At 43.5% G+C, this 16,089-nt stretch overlaps 1 long non-coding RNA gene and 1 pseudogene across 1 annotated transcript; both read right to left on the bottom strand.

Moving 5' to 3' along the window:
• Nucleotides 1–5,351: 5,351 nt before the first annotated feature.
• LOC141370063 (uncharacterized) lies at nt 5,352–14,367 on the bottom strand. The gene is made up of 3 exons (XR_012373759.1): nt 12,106–14,367; nt 6,429–6,588; nt 5,352–5,619 (listed from the first exon to the last, which is right to left on the bottom strand). It is a non-coding gene; the product is annotated as an uncharacterized lncRNA (long non-coding RNA).
• LOC112833087 (large ribosomal subunit protein eL33 pseudogene) lies at nt 7,789–8,183 on the bottom strand (annotated as a pseudogene).
• Nucleotides 14,368–16,089: the final 1,722 nt, after the last annotated feature.

Raw genomic sequence — 16,089 nt, 5'->3', positions numbered from 1 at the left:
GCTATAACATGGATAAATCTTGAGGGTATTGTGTTAAGTGAAAGAAACCATCACAGAAAGAAAAATACTGTGTGATTCCACTTACATGAGGTAAGTAAGGTAGTCACATTCATCAAAACAGAAGGAAGAATGATGGTTACATGCCTTCTCGAGCCCCAGATTCTAGCCGGTTTCAGTCAGTGGGAAGCACAGGGAAGAGACTGTAGGCAGGAGGAGAGTGAAATAAGGTGTTGATTGCCCCAGGTACTTCCTGAACAGGTTGCTGGGGACTGGCTGCGTCCGTCCCTCTACCAAGGTCACAGCGCCTGTTGGGTGGCCCTCTCCATAAAGATACACTCTCAGGATTCCAAGACCTGTTCCTTTGTCTTGTTCTTTCAGACCCAAGGGTAGTAACTTTCCAGGGCTACTGCACTGTACCTTGCACATTTCTTTAAACTTTGCAATCACACTTGCAAATAATTCCTTTATTAAATTCTACTCAAATCGCCCAGTGTGAGTGTGCAGTCCGCTTCCTGCTGGGGTCCTGAGCACTTCCTTGGCTCACACCCACATCTGGTGGAACTCCACATGAGAAGCTTCCTGAGAAAAAGTAGGAGTGTGAGAAATAAAATTGTTTAGACTTTGTGGATATTGTGGTTGACTAGACAACATCCATTCTACTCCAGATAATTAGTCCAAGCCAATAACGCTAATTCCACCCATGTGTCAGTGACCAGTTCAAAAATGAACATGGGACCCAACCTGGGTAAATGAGCTGTAAGAAGTCTTCAGGAGGGATACTGGTGAAAGTTCTCTAGTTTCTAATGGAGAATCACAAGAAGAGACAGAGTACCAGCTTCATCACAGTGGATACTGATGTGCTGGAGCACCTGTGTTTATCTTGCTACAAGCTAGAAGATAAAATCAGTAACAAAGATATGAGTGAGGGGATGGTAAGAACCCTTATCCTTGAGGTCATTGTTGAGCCAGGGAATTCATGAATTCTGGAGCCAACCTTACTTGTACACTTCCTTTGTGCCGGATAATCGTTTTGAAAAGTTATTTTTGATTACTCTAGCCTGAATCAGTGTCTCTGTAAATTACAGCCAAAGGATTCGTTGCATGTCTAAACTTGTCTTTCTTTTATCCTCAAACTTTAATGATAGTTTAGTTAGCACTATAATTCTAGGTTGAACTTTATTTTTCATCAGTATAGTCTTGTAGTTTCAGACAGACTCTGAAGTGAGATTTTCAAGGTTCGAATCCTGGCTCAGTCATTAACTGGCTGTGTCTCTAGACAAGGACCCATGTGTCAAAGATTGCCAGATTTAACAAAAATGCAAGATGCCTGGTTACAAGCAAATTATTTCTAATTGCCTATGCAGTGTACATGGAGATAAAAGAGAAATATTGCATGGAGTGTATTGAAACTAAAAAATTATTTTTTATCTATCTGAAATATCCGAAGTATCTAAATTACGTGCCTCTTTAATTATATTTCCCTGATGATTTGCCTGTTCTCTGATGGATCTTTGTTTTGTAGAATTTGCTTATAAAATTCCTTATAGGGGCACCTGGGTGGCTCAGTTGGTTAAGTGTCTGCCTTCAGCTCAGGTCATGATCCCAGGGTCCTGGGATCGCTTCCCGCCGGCCTCGGGCTCCCTGCTCCAGCTCAGTGGGGAGCCTGCTCCTCCCTCTCCCTCTGCCTTTCCCCCCAATTTGTGCTCACTCTCTCAAATAAATAAATAAGATCTTAAAAAAAAATTCCTTACAGGCCCAGTCTAAGTCTACTGCATTGTAAAATAGCTTCTACTGTGGTCACAGTTAATGCCTGTCATTCTTTTGTCTACTGAACATTACTGAACATTAATGAGCAAACACACTCTGTATTTGTGGTATGAGCCAGTTTACTGAGCACATACTAGCGTGTAGAGTTAATACATCTAAGAACTGCCCTCCGAATTTATTTTGATGAGACACATAATACTATCCTTTCTGGCATACATTTCTTTTCCATTCTTCAGGATTGCATCAGATCTTTTGATCAGTGACTTTTAAAAATGTTCACTGACAAAAAAAGAGCACTGTCATCAAATTTTATTCCATTCTTCTTCAACACCACACATGAAAATTTTACTTGCTCCCATGCTGGAAAAGTATTTAGAATAAAATTCTTCAAGGGATGAAATAATTTTTAAAAAGAGTCATGGCAAGTAGCACAATACTTATCCACTTCAAGTAGGAATTTCTTTACCTATTCACATATACTTTGGTTCCTTTTAAGAGCAGCATTGACATTTAAATGGATTACTATTTTGCCAATATTTTAATGCATTCAACAATGAATGCATTTAACAATGGAGTTCTATAATAAAGCTGTTTGCTCTTCTCTCAACATGCATAGTCTTATTGCTGAAGAGATATTAAAAATTATGAGCAAGAAAAAAGTAGGCTCAGTGGATTTTTGGAGCCTTTTCTTTAGCACTTAACTATTATTTCAGTGCTTTAAACAGACTGGCATTCTCTCAACTACATTTGTTAAGAGAGCCAATGGGGTTTTGATTCCTGGAGAACTGAAGAACACTGAATGACAGGTGTGTCAGGGGTGTGCAAGACCACTCCCAGGCTCAGAAACTTGCACGCAGAACTCATGGGACTCCACGTATAGTTGTATTCATTACTAAGGCTTATAGGGACATACAGAGGATATACACAGCCAGATCATATGGGGAAAAGCACCAATGGAGGCTGGCAGAATCCACGCACAGGCTTCCATATCCTCTCTTTCTCTTATGGCGCCACCCAGAATGCACTCTACCACTAGCAATGCATATGCAACATTTCTGCTCAGGGAAGGCCATTGGTGTCTCAGTACCCAGTGGGGTTTTTTTTTTTAGGGAAAAGTTTTAATTTTAGAATAGTTTTAGATTTACAGAAAAATTATGAAGCTAGCAGAGACTCCCCATATATCTATTCTCTTTACATCTTACCCTAGTATGGTATATTTGTCACAGTTAATGAACCAAGATTGACAAACTCTTATTAACTAAAACCCATACTTTATTCAAATTTACCTTAATTTTTAACTCATGTCTATTTTCTGTTCAAAGGTCGCATCTAAGACGCATTGTATTTAGTGGTCATGTCTCCACAAGCCCTTCCTGACTGAAAAGTGTCTCAGACTTTCCTTGTGTATTGATCCGAAATTATTTCTAATTAGTGGTGGTTGCTTTCTAGAGTTGGGACTTTGGCTGATAGTTTTCCCAATGAATAAGTTGCCAGAATAAAAGGCACCGTATAGGAAATACAATGATATTGTAAGGGTGTTGTATGGTGACCTCTGGTAGCTACGCTGGTGGGGAGCACAGCACAATGTAGAGAGAAGTCGAATTACTATGTCGTACGCCCGAAGCTAATGTAATAACATTGTGTGTCAACTATACTCAAAATTTTAAAATAAGCATAGTTTTCCCCTTTGGTGAATATGAAAAATAAGTGCCTTACTTGCTGTTCCCCTCTGTTGGTCTTCCTTTAGCCAAATGGTAGGAGGAGGTATATGATTTCAGCTAGTGTTCCTCTTTAAGTGTTGTATGCACCAAAAACTGGCAGGGGGAAAAAAGCTTGAATTGCTGAAATCTTATTGGAAAAAAAAAACTGAATACAAGACATTTAGGGCATTCTGACAAGGTCAACATAGGGTCTGGGATGAAATCATTAAATATAGGGATATATCCTATATATATCAGAACATCTGGCAACCCTACCTTGGGGTCACCACCCCGGGACCTTCCTCTGGCCCAGGCGAAGCTTGCTCTAACCCTGAAAACGGAGACAGCCTGGGATACAGGATGTGGATGCTCAGTGGATCCTAAGCCAGTCTTAGGGCCCTCACCACAGGGAATCTTCCTCTTTTCTGGACTTTCTGGCCCTGGAGTGAACCTCGTTGGCGCCAGTGGGCTTTTAATATTTTCCATTCCTGGCTCTTATACATTTCACCTCAAAAATGCATCCTCCCCCTCACCAAAGGGCACGCCTTTCCAGTGAGAGGAACCCAGGGCTGGTGAGTGGAGGTGATCCACTGTGTTCTGGGCTTGGAGGGGCCCCCGCCCAGTGCTTTGAGAAAGAAGCAGAGCAGCTGTCTCAGAAGCAGTGGCAGAAATGTCTTCCCAGCCAAGAGAGCCAAGCTCCCTGGCCAGCCAGAGGCCTCACGGTCCCACGGGAAGCCTGGATCCACCGCAAGCTGGGGGGACACCTGCTGGTTTCCATCTGGGGACTCCAGGCCCCTTCCAACTCAGCTTTACCCCTCTGAGCCCTAAGGACCCCGTCTGCACGGTGGGGATAACGATGCTGCCTGGCTTTCAGGGTCCTTGTGAGGCTCGAGGTCTGCACCTTCGGGTCATCTGGGGAGCTTTAAAACACACCCCACCTGGGCCCACCTTGAGAGACACTGATTTCATGGGTATGGGGTGCAGCCTGGATGTGGGCATTTTTTTTTATAAATGTTTTATTTATTTATTCATGAAAGTCAGAGAGAGAGAGAGAGAGGCAGAGGGAGAGGGAGAAGCAGGGTCCCTGCCTAGCAGGGAGTCCGATGCGGGACTCGATCCCAGGACCCTGGGATCACTACCTGAGCCGAAGGCAGACGCTTAACCATCTGAGCCACCCAGGTGCCCAGGATGTGGGCATTTTTTAAAAGCTCTCAGCAATTCCCTCCCTTGCTCTGATGGGAATGCACTGTCTGTGGGGACTCGTTCCAGAGACAATTGCTGCTTTGACGAGCCAGGGCACCACACCGCCGGTTTTCCCGAAAATACAATCCCATGGGTGCCTGAAATCCACAGACAGGGTGGAGGGAAAGCACTTTTGGAAAGGCAGGTGAGGGGTCCTGCAGGTTTGCTCTGGGCCTTTCCAAGCCTGCCCTGCCCACAGACAGATGCGTCTGAGCCACCAGCCCCGGCCCAGCCCGAACCCAGCACACCTGCCCTGGTGACCCCTCTGCTGGGCCGGCCAGGTCCTCCCCGGGGGGACCCAGCCTCGAGGCGGATGGCCAGCCTCCCCTCTCAGACCCAGGCCCTGAACCTGAGCGTGGGAGTATGAGGCGGAGGTCACCCCCTCACTGCATGCTGGGGTACCAGCAGTCACTGCAAATTAAACGGGGAGGGAGCCAGTGCCCTGTGGGGAGCAGAGGGTGTCTGGGGGCTTGCGGGGAGGGGAGAGTGACATCTGTTTTCCTCATCCTGAGGAGCGAGCATCCAGAAGGTTCCACAGCCCAGAGGAAGAAACCAGCGGAGAGCCAGGCCCTTTGGGGAAAGCGAGTGGAGAGCAGTGTGTCTTCTCACAGAGCCCCCCCACCCCCCCGGGCCACCCCCAGAGCCATATCCCAGAGTTAGCGTGCGTTTGGACACAGGAGGAGAGAACAGGTTCTCTGCAGGGGGCGGCAGAGCGCCTGCCTGAGGAGCTTCGTCCATCCGACGTCCAGGCCCCCAGCAGAGGCCCGAGGTTGTTCCGCAGGGCAGCGAACAGGCCTGGGGGCCCGAGTCCCCATGGGCGACTTCCCCCGCAGAGGTGGCTGGTGTTCCTCAGGCGCTCGCTGGAGAAGCGGCTCTTCTGAGGCTGCCTTGCGGCCCTGAGGCCCGGCTCCTGGCCAGGGTAGGAAGGAGACGGAGGGAGATGAAGGGAAAGTTGTGAAGGGGCTTCAAACCCTTATGAGGGATGACTTCTTGCTATGAATTCTCAAGGGATATTTTATTCCCTCTTGAAAATAGACAATTTAAGGCAGGTACTTTTCTTTGCAGGCTGTTGGGAGGTAATGGTGGTTCTGTATAGTTCATCCATTTACTGAGGGTATAGTCCTTGAGTCCCAATCTTATTGCGGTGGGGGGGGGGGGAGTAGGGCTTTTTTAGACCCTCCACCTTGAGTGTCCTAGTTTCTTTCCTATCACCTTACCTCCATGAGGCTGTGAAAACTGAAGTTCAAGTTCACTTTCAAGACTGGGAGGTCTATCACTGATCTGCTGACTTGACAAAGTCCTAAAGATAAAAGCTGGTTTCAAGGCTTAGCTTATCTCTCTGGATTCTTGGGTTTTGGGCCCAAATATGTCTTATCTTCTCCCTAGCTCATCAGTGTGTTTAAGAAAATTTAAAAATTTTATTCAGAATTTGTTTTCAGAAGGAAGCTTATTCAGGGTACTTAGTCTACCTTACTAGCAGAAAAAGAAGTATTCTCAGTTTCTTAATCTAGGAGTTGAGATAGTTGGACTGGAAAAGAGGGTCCTAACATTTTGGGGATGGACTCTTGAAAATTTGAAAGAAAAAAAAAAGAAAATTTGAAAGAAGTTAGGGTCTGGGGACTGACTCTCTTTCCAGGAAAATGTATATGCACGCACACACACACACACACAGTGTGTGCATGTGTATTCCCTTGAAGGTATCCAAGGTTGAGAACTCACAAGCAAGCTGTTCTCTTGAGATCCCTGTCAGGACCGACTTTCCATAGCCTTGCAGTGTTCTCTGTGGGGCTGCAGGCAGAGAGTTTCCATGTCTCCTCCTGATAGGTCTGAAGAGCTCAGACTTTTCTTTCTGCATCAGAGCTTCCGGGATCTTTGGGACCTGATGAGGAAGGGAAGACAGATCTGTGGCTAAAGACACAGAGCTGAAGAAAACAGAGCTTGTCGTTCATTCAAAAAACATTTACTAAACTTCTAATTATCTATTGCTGCATGACAGACTGCCCCCAAACGTAATGACTCAAAACCAGAACAAGCAATAGAAAGCTGGGTTGAAGTTCTATTACCTCTTAAGACCTAGCTTTGGAAGATACAGGACACTTCTTGATGGCAGAAAAATTAAAGACTATGCAGACAAGTTTTAAAACTACCATATAACCCTTCTGCATGCCAGGCACTGGATAAGGCCCTTGGGACAGAGTGGTGAGTCCTACAAACTCTGCCCTGATGGTACTTAGGGACTAGTGGTAAAGAGAAACACTAATGGAATATTATTACAAATAAGTACACAACTGTAAACATTGATGAGTATAGGGAACCATGAGAAATTATATCACACATTTGTATGACCTGGACCAGAGACCCAAGGGAGAATTTCCTCAAGAAGAGACGTCAAACTGCCAGCAATTATTATTGTTTAGGTCTTAAAATACATCTCAGATCTGTCCACTCCCCTCCATTTCCACTGTCACCAGAGCCATCAGCATCTCTCTTGAAGATGACTGCCCCAGGCCCCTAAGGACTCTGTGCTTCTACTCCTACCTCCCACAGTCCCTTCTCATGGCAGCCAGAGTGCACTAAAAAAACACCTGAAATTAGATCAGGTTGCATTTTTATATGTCTTTGTTGAGTTATAGTTAATATACAATAAATTGCACATTTTTAAGTGTAAAATTTGATGAGTATTGACATATGTACACACTCATGAAGCCATCACTATGATAAAGATACTGAACATATCACACCCCCAAATTGCATCAGGACCCTCACCTCCCATCCTCAGGCAATCCCGAATCTGCTTTCAGTCGCTATAGACTTGTTTGCAGTTTCTAGAATCTTATGTAAGTGGACTTGTATAATATGTACTATCTGGTATGGTTTAACGACTTCATTCCGCCATCGATAGTTGTTCCTTTTTATTGCTGACTAGTATTCCTTTATATGGACATACCACCCTGTGTGTATTCATTTACTTTTTGACAGACATTTGGGTTATTTCCAGTTTTTAGCTATTACAAATAAAACTGCTATAGCATTCATGTAGAAGACGTGTGTGGACATACGCTTTTTTTTTTTTTTTTTTTTTACAAATCTACACCTTTATTTACTTTTCATTAAACTTAAATCCTTGAGGGGTACAGCATCACACGGATTCTGTGGCCAATGGCTTTAGCAGGAAGGTTGCTTCGGAATTTGGCACGAACCATGCCACTGTTTCCATGAGCACGAGTTACTTTTCCCCAGATTACTCTGGTTTTGTTTGGTTTGCCACCAGGAGTCACTGTGTTGTTCTTTGCTTTGTACACATAAGCACATCTCTTGCCTAGATAGAATTCCGTTTCATCTCGAGCATAAACACCTTCGATTTTAAGAAGAGCTGTGTGCTCCCTCTGGTTCCGGAGACCCCGCTTATAGCCAGCAAAAATGGCCTTGGACCACAGCCTTGCAGACATGATTTGGCGTTACAGGAGTCCTGTTCCCAGCAGGCCTCCGCAGGCTCCAAGATGGCGCAAAAAGAAAAACTGGACATATGCTTTTCTTTCTTTTTGGTAAATACCGGACAGTGGAATGGCAGGGTCATAGGGTTGATGTATGTTTAACTGTTTAAGGAATTACCAAAATATTTCCCAAAATAGTTGTACTATTTTACCTTCCCACCTGAAGCGTCTGAGCTTTCCAGGTGCTTCACATGCTCTCCAGCAGTGGGTATGGTCAGTCTTTTTCATTCTAGACTTTCTAATAGGTGGGTTGTGGTATCTCACTATGGTTTTAATTTGCACTTCCCTGGTAACTAATGATGTTGAGCATCTTTTCATGTGCTTAATATCAAGCTCACAGGCAGGTGACAAAGCCCAGGCCTGGATGATTCAGCTTATAAAGATGCAATGAGGCACTTTTTAATTTAGACCTCTACTTATAGAGACAGTGAATAGAAGAGTAAGCCAAAGATGCTAGATGACCACAGCGTGAGATGTGGGAAACCACATTGTTGAGGAGCCAAATCTAGACTCCAGCTAAGAGGCTTTATATTCTGCAGCTCTATTCTGGGGGGGGGCGGGGGGGGGGGGGGGGGGGAGAAAGCCAGATCAAATCCCAGGGGGGGGGAGTGTGCTCATGAAAGCCTCTCAGGGGAGACTGCCTTGAGCCCGTCACAAGCCTCCAATCATTTCCTATTCTGGGAGGATCATGAAGCATTATGTCAAGATTCAGGCTGTGGTTCAAGCCTCTGTCTGGGGGGGTTGGCAGGGTGCCATGGCAAAGCTGTTCCTTACGCTTATGTGCCACTCATATATCTTCTCTAATGAAGTGTCTGTTTACATCTTTTGTCCGCTTTTTTTTTTAAGTTTTACTTTTAATTTCAGCTAGTTTACGTACAGTGTTATATTAGTTATAGATGTACAACATGTGATTCAACACTTCCATACATCACCATCTTTTGCCCACTTTTTAAATTGGGTTGTTTGTCTTATTATTGAGTTGTAAAAGTCCTTTATGTGTTCTATATACAAGTCCTTTGTTGAATATTATATTCTGCAAATAGTTATTTCCCAGTTGGTGGCTTACCTTTGCTTTCTTAGCAGTGTCGAGTTTGAAATTTTGATGAAGTCTGGTTTATTAAGAATGTTCATTGATTGTTAGTACTCTTTGGAAATATCTAAGGAATCTTTGCCTAGCCCAGTCACAAAAATTTTCTATGTTTTCTTGTGGGTTTTAGAAGTTTTATAGTTTTAGCACTTACATACAAATAGGTTTGAGATACATTTTGAGTTAATTTTTGTGTCTGATGTGAATTAAGAGGTTCGTTTTTTTTCCCACATAGATGTCTGCTTGTTTCAGCCATTTGTTGAAGAGATTTTCCTTTCCCTATTAGATTACCTTGGGAAATTTGTTGAAAACCAATTAACCCATACTTATGTGGAACTACTTCTATATTCTCTTTTATATTCCATCGATCTGTATGCTTATCTTTATGCCAATACCACACTGTCTTGAAATCAGGCAGGGTAAGTCCTCCAATTTGAAAAATAATTTTGGCCATCCTAGATTCTCTGCTGTTAAAATTCTTCTTCCAAAAAAAAAAAATTGGTAGCTTTTCTTTTTCTAAGTTGTGGGTCTATTAAACAGTTTTCTACATTTTGTATAGAACCTCTCCATGAACCCATCTAGGCCCAGTGCATTTTTGGAGGATAGTGTTTGCTCTCTGACAGTTTTCTGGAAAATTATCCATTTTGTCCACATTTTCAAATATGTTTGCCTAGAGGTGAGAAAAAGAATCACTTGTAATTCTAGTTATCATTTCTTTCCATTGGTGGTTAATTTTCTTATTTTGGGTAGTATTTGTGCTCCTTTTCCTTCACTAGGTTGTCGAATTCATTTTTCAAAGAGTTAACCTACTTTTCAAATAACCAGCTTTGAGATTTATCCTTTTCCTGTTTAATATAATGCTTTTCTCTTTCATATTTATTTATTTATTTACTCTGAGTCGGCTCTATGCCCAGCATGGGGCTCAAACCCACAACTCTGAGATCAAGAGTCACATGCTCCACCAACTGAGCCAGCTAGGTGCCCCTGTGTTCTTCCATTTTAATCTTTATTAATGAATTACTTCTTTCTGCTTTCCAGATTTTTGAGCCGAACGCATTAGATAATTTTAATTATTTTTTATTTAATAGAAGAATTTAAGGGTAGGAATTTTATTCTGAAAAAGGTTTTTGCTGAATCGCATAGGTTATATTTGATGTTTTCATGATTATTATTTTATGGATATCCTACAATTTGGTATTCATTTCCCGTGTACTCAAGAGGTAAGAAAGTTCGAATTTTTTTCCATGTGATAGTCTTTTTTAATCTCGAGTTTTAGTTTTGTTAATTATATCCAGACAATACTGTCTATAAAATTTTCACTATAACATTTCTACTTTGGGGAATTTACTGAGGTTTTTTTTTTGTGGTATGATAAATGATCAATTTTGTTAATGACTGTTTCAAGGACCTTTGAAGTGGTGTAGTCTCTCTTTTTTCAATGAACAGAGTTACTATATGTATTAAAATTTACCTATCTGTAAATTTAAAAGCCGAGAAGGTATTTTTGTATTTAGTGGTAATATACTAGAGCTTTGCCTCATAGGTCTTTAGAAATCATGAAGGTCTTACCAATTTTTCCCTCGCTTGCCTGTTTTCTTCTCTGTTTCTCTACTATCTACCCTATGTGAAATAAGCAAATACATTCTATTTTTTAAATTAGGTATCTTAATGACTGAAAATAAGGAGAGTTCTGTGTTCTTAATTCAAAAGGCATGTGTTGAGTGGAATAGTTTAGAATTCTTCCTTTATAAAGGAAAAGCGTATATTGAGCAGTTAAAATTCACATAGCTTCCCACTCCTTTTTAAGAGATAATGAACTTGTACGTGTGCAAAAAGAGAGACTATCTCTAGGAGGATGGTCACTGTGATGACTGTAATAGGGTGACAACCTAACAAACCATCACCATGTTTATGGAATAGCATGCAGCTGCCACGGAAGGAGAAAAACTCATATATACAAACATGCAATCATCCTAAAAAGTATGAGTGAAAAATGGAGCATGTGTACATACATGCGTGTATATAAAGACAGAGAAAGAAAAGAAATGAAAGATGAACAAGAGGTTTTGGCAACTGCTACTTCGAAAGGACAGGTAGGCGATTATTGGGACATTTTGCCTTTTACTCTAAATTCTTCCTAATTTCTTGGAGGTCTATATGAGACTACACGAATACTGTTTTTTGTTATTAAAAAATGTCCAGGCCTTCAAAAGTGGAGGATGAAGGTGTTCCCCATACCTCTGGTCTAGGTATAGCATGGATGGCAACACAATGGAGTAGACATTTTCCTTTCTTCTCTCTTCAGAAGCCCTTTTTTTTTTTTCATACTCCCTCTCAGAAAAGTTGTGGCAAGCACATTACTCCACTCAACTGTCTTTGGCATCCAAAAATCATTGACCTTGATGTCCTACCTTAGTGAGGGTAACGGGCAATGTTAAGATCCGCCCCTACCTCTTCTCCTAATACTGCCTTTATCTGCCTTTATCCTATTCCCCTGAAATGGGTGTTTTATTAAGTGAAGATGGGTAGAAATATATACCAAGAGCTACTTTGTAGCTTTTCAGAAATAGATAGCAATTATCCATGAATATGTTATAAAAAGGGAAATAATGAAATAAGCTAGGTAACTTATTATTACTCTTAGAAAATGCAACTGACCCAACCCAGAATGAATGCATTTCTCAAAGGTTTCTGCACCACCCCCCCGTACTCCAGCCTGGGGAGTTAGGGTACGTGGCAGATCCTGCAAAGGCAAAGCTCTGCTTTCTCTCCCCATCTCCCATTCTGCTATGTTGAGTGGTGCCCTTTGACTTACGTGAGGACTGACGTGTTTGCAGGGAGGTGTTGATGCTCCACAGCTGTTCACTGATCGTGCAAGCCTGAAGACACAAGCAGGCACCTCTCGTGGATCTGGCACCGACTGGATGGTGATGTATGAGATGAGTCAGGGCCAGAAAGGCCAGGCCCTGTAGAGGAGTGCTGATAATTTGATCGTGGATCCTGGAAGGGTGGGGGGCAGTCCAGGCCGGGTTATCCAAGTTTCGTGGAGCAGTTCTTCTATTTCCTTCACCTTGGGACTTTCTGAGCAGCAGACTCACTCTCAGAACATTATCAGGGATGAAGTCCCTGGAATCAAGAAATCATAGGCACACAGCACCTTTTTCTCCCCATTCTTTTTCATTTACTATAGGGATCTAGGTCCGCTTTCATCCTGCTTCCTACGAGAATTATACTATGCTGGAGTTGTTGAGGGACTTTGGGAAACCATAGTTCACCTTCTCATTTTACAGAGGAGGTCACTGAAGGTCAGTGAGGGGGAGGGGCTTGCTCAGTGTCAAACAGCTGACAATAATGTAGGCAGAGTTGCCGCTTTGCCTTCCTCCAGCTTGCAGGCAAGCAGTTAATTGCACGTCACTGATTTTCCCTAATAGTTGCATTTTCCAATACTCTGTGTTACCATCAGACAACACTGTTAAATTTGCTAGAACCTTAGACCCACTGTAGGAGGGTGATGATGAAATCAAAGGTTTAATTCTCAAATTCCACGTCTGAAACTTTGTAGAGGTTGGACTCTTCATGGGGAATCTGAATAAACCTTATGAATCTTTTCCCTAGAAAAATCTTACTCATATGTGCAAATGCACTTTTGCATGCGATTTCAAGAGTTTTATAAACCGGAGTCCACAAAGTACAGGCTCAGAAGGCCTGATCTCCAAGTAGACATTTTGCTATTGATTGGGAAAGAATGGAAGCGCCATGGTAGACAGGGCTGTGCAAGTGGGAGCTGGCAGCAGTCTGGGCCGTAAGTACTACAATGACAAGTAACGTTCATTACCTGCTTCACACCCCATACAGAACCTTTACCCACCGCTGTGTGGTGGGTTGTAGTACACCAATTTTGTCCATGAGAAAAGAGAGGATCAAAAAGTTCAGGGGACTATTCCCTTTTGCTGGAAAATGGCAGAACCAAAGCTAAAACAGAATTTTGTCCCAATCTAGCGCTTCCTCAGCTCTACTACTCGCAGTTTTGTCTCAGGATCCTTCCTGAGCATCTTCCTGAATGCCAACCTTTTTTAGATCCAGATCTCTTTAAGGTCTTATTTCAAAAAATCCTTGAAAGAGCAGTATCAGAAAGGGGCTGATGAAACAACCCAAAGGACAATAGACCTGTGGCTACCCTCTGGGCTCGTTTTCTCTAAGACCCTGGGGCAGTTCCCAGAGCCAGCTGGTTAGGACTCAGGAGGGGTTTCTGCGGTCACCAGGGCAGCTTCTACCAAGGCAAGTGAGTTAGGATCCTCCTCACAAGTGCACTTTTCTCAAGAGTTATCCCAAGCAGTGGTGTCTGACAGGTAGGCATTAGAACTTTATTACTGTGGCCCAGAGAACTGTCATTGCTTTGAAAGGAAAAAAAGTGGAACTTTGATATCATATTCTGACTTATCTCACTCTTTTCCCCAAAGGAAAAGAGAGAGATGGACTTAAAAGTGGAGAGGAGACAGAACACCTGCCACAATCTTAAAGAAGGTGAGGTAGGAGGACAAAAAAATAAAGTGTAATTATTTCGTACGGGAAAAGGAGTCTAAAACAGGATAGTGGGACAACACAGAAGTCCGTGTCTAAGTGAGAGATTTCAAGAGTGGGACCAGTGACCTCTTCTATAATACTGCTCACCCACCCCAGGCAAGTGGGAAAAGCTCAAGTCCTTTATAAAAGTTCCGGTCTCACTACTTATATCATTGGACCCCTCGCTTGGACAGTAACTCGAATAGACAAAACGGGGAGCTATATGCCTTTTTCACCTGAGTGTGAATTATTCTGGCCTTATGCCAAAGGACAGCTGAGAGTTTTATCAGGAAGTAGTGAGCAGACTAAATTACTATAAAACCCTTGTTAGGAGAATGGAAAGCAGTGCTTTATGGGGAGGTAGAAGACACAAAGCTTCCTTATTTCAGAAAGAGGTCAAGGGCAGTCCCTGAATAAAGATTCTACACAAACCTAGAGATTCCCTTTCCTGCACAGGGTGGCAGGTCCCAAAGCAGAGAGGGTGAGGACCCGGAAAGTTTACCCAGAGTGAGCAATCTCAGAAGGGATACATTAGTCGCATCTGGTAAAGGGGGAAAGCACAGGTTCCCACACACTTCGGGCCGAATTCTCGGTGATGGCGCTCTCCATTGGCAACAGCTTGGAAAGGGAGAAAGAACGGGGATGGAGGACTTCGACAGTCTTTTTCACTAGTTATCTGGTCACTTCTCTAACAGTGGACGAGAATTGGTTTTGTTGGGGGAGTGGGAGACAGGCTCTGGGCCCCCAAATAGGGCTGTGACGAGTAATGCAGCATCAAAACGGGAGGTGGAAGAGCTGGAAAGCTATTAAGTCAAACCTCCTCAAAAGGTCAAGGGCAGGCTGCAGTAAGGCTCCATAACAGATTCTAGAAACGCCCTCTACATAGAACATGGCATGGCGTTAAGCTTGCAGGACAGGATCCTATAATCCATTAATAAGTCAGATTATCTCAAAAATGACCCGGTTAACCTGCCCCCCCTCCCCAAGAATGGGAGAAAAGTGCAGACCCCCAGGAGCCTTGGGCTATATTCTTGCCGGTCCATCCATCTCGCCCTTGGGAGCCAGCTCAACAAATCCCAAGGGGTCAGGGAGGGAGTTACGGTCTTCACCTTAGTGAATTCTCCAGCCTCTTACAAAAATGACAGCTTGGGAGTTGATTTTGCACAGGTAGAAGAGAGAGACTATCAAGGGAATGGATGATTATTCCTAGGAGGTGACTGCTAAGGAAGCAGCAGGTGGTGCACAGGCCGTAGCTGGGAGAGCAAACAGCCAAGTTCCTGTGTTTCCTGGCAAAGTCTAGAGCAAGTCGTGGGACAGAAATACCTCCCACAGGACAGAGGGTGGGTGTGTTCCAGAAGCAGGGCAGGAGGAGGACGCAGAATATCTGTTCTGTCAGTCAGAGGTTTTTGAAGGGGCATCACCTACCTTGCCCCCAGAAAGGAGCAACAGGAGGTCTGTGTAAGCCTATCGTGAATTTGAACCTCTGTTTCGCACAAAGTGCTGGGTGAGAGGCACAGAGAACTGTGTGACGCTGAGGTGGCTCCTGAGGAGCTGGGGTGGGATGAGTGGGGTGGATGTCAATCCCAAGCCAAAGAATGAAGAGGTCCGGGAAAATGGGTTCCCTTGGTGCAAGCAAAAGGAGGAAAGCAGGCTTTCCCTGTGTTCTGACAGTCCTTCCTGTTTGGGGGCTATCAAATTTTTTTTTAATAAAATGACCCCCGGTTAATGCAAAGCGGCTTTGTTTTCTGGATTTTTGTTACAGTGTTCTTACTGGGCTAGAGGAAAAGCTGTCAAGCCCACAATAGTTCTGTTTTGTTAATGTTTAAATTTCATTCTTCCATGAACTCTGATGTGAACCGAGCTAGTTCACAGTATCTTCAGCTGAATTTTAACATGACATCAGAAAAAAGGTTGTGGGGGAGCAGGGAACATTTGACAACTTCTCCCATATCAACATGCACCTGCGCTTCACTTTGTTTTTCCCGTCCTGTAACAGACGGGTTTCTGGGCCCAGGGTTGGTTTGGAAGCATCTGCTGGTCCCTCAGTCCCCGAGGGTGCCACCCAGGTATAGACTCACTCCTTCCCCTCCCTTGCCACAAAAAACTGTACCGCATTTCCAAATTATTCCCCCAAACCTGCCCTATATCACTGCTCTCTCTACAGTTAATATGGAGACAGATGCTGCCTAACATTTTTTCTCTTTTCACAGGGACAATGGGATTATTTGGAGATTGA

Source organism: Callorhinus ursinus, unplaced genomic scaffold (assembly GCF_003265705.2).
Source record: "Callorhinus ursinus isolate GAN/ISIS: 27379988/994484 unplaced genomic scaffold, GSC_fseal_2.0 scaffold25, whole genome shotgun sequence".
Lineage (NCBI taxonomy): Eukaryota > Metazoa > Chordata > Mammalia > Carnivora > Otariidae > Callorhinus > Callorhinus ursinus.
The sequence above is the reverse complement of the archived record's forward strand: the minus strand, read 5'-3'. Positions and strand labels throughout refer to the sequence as shown.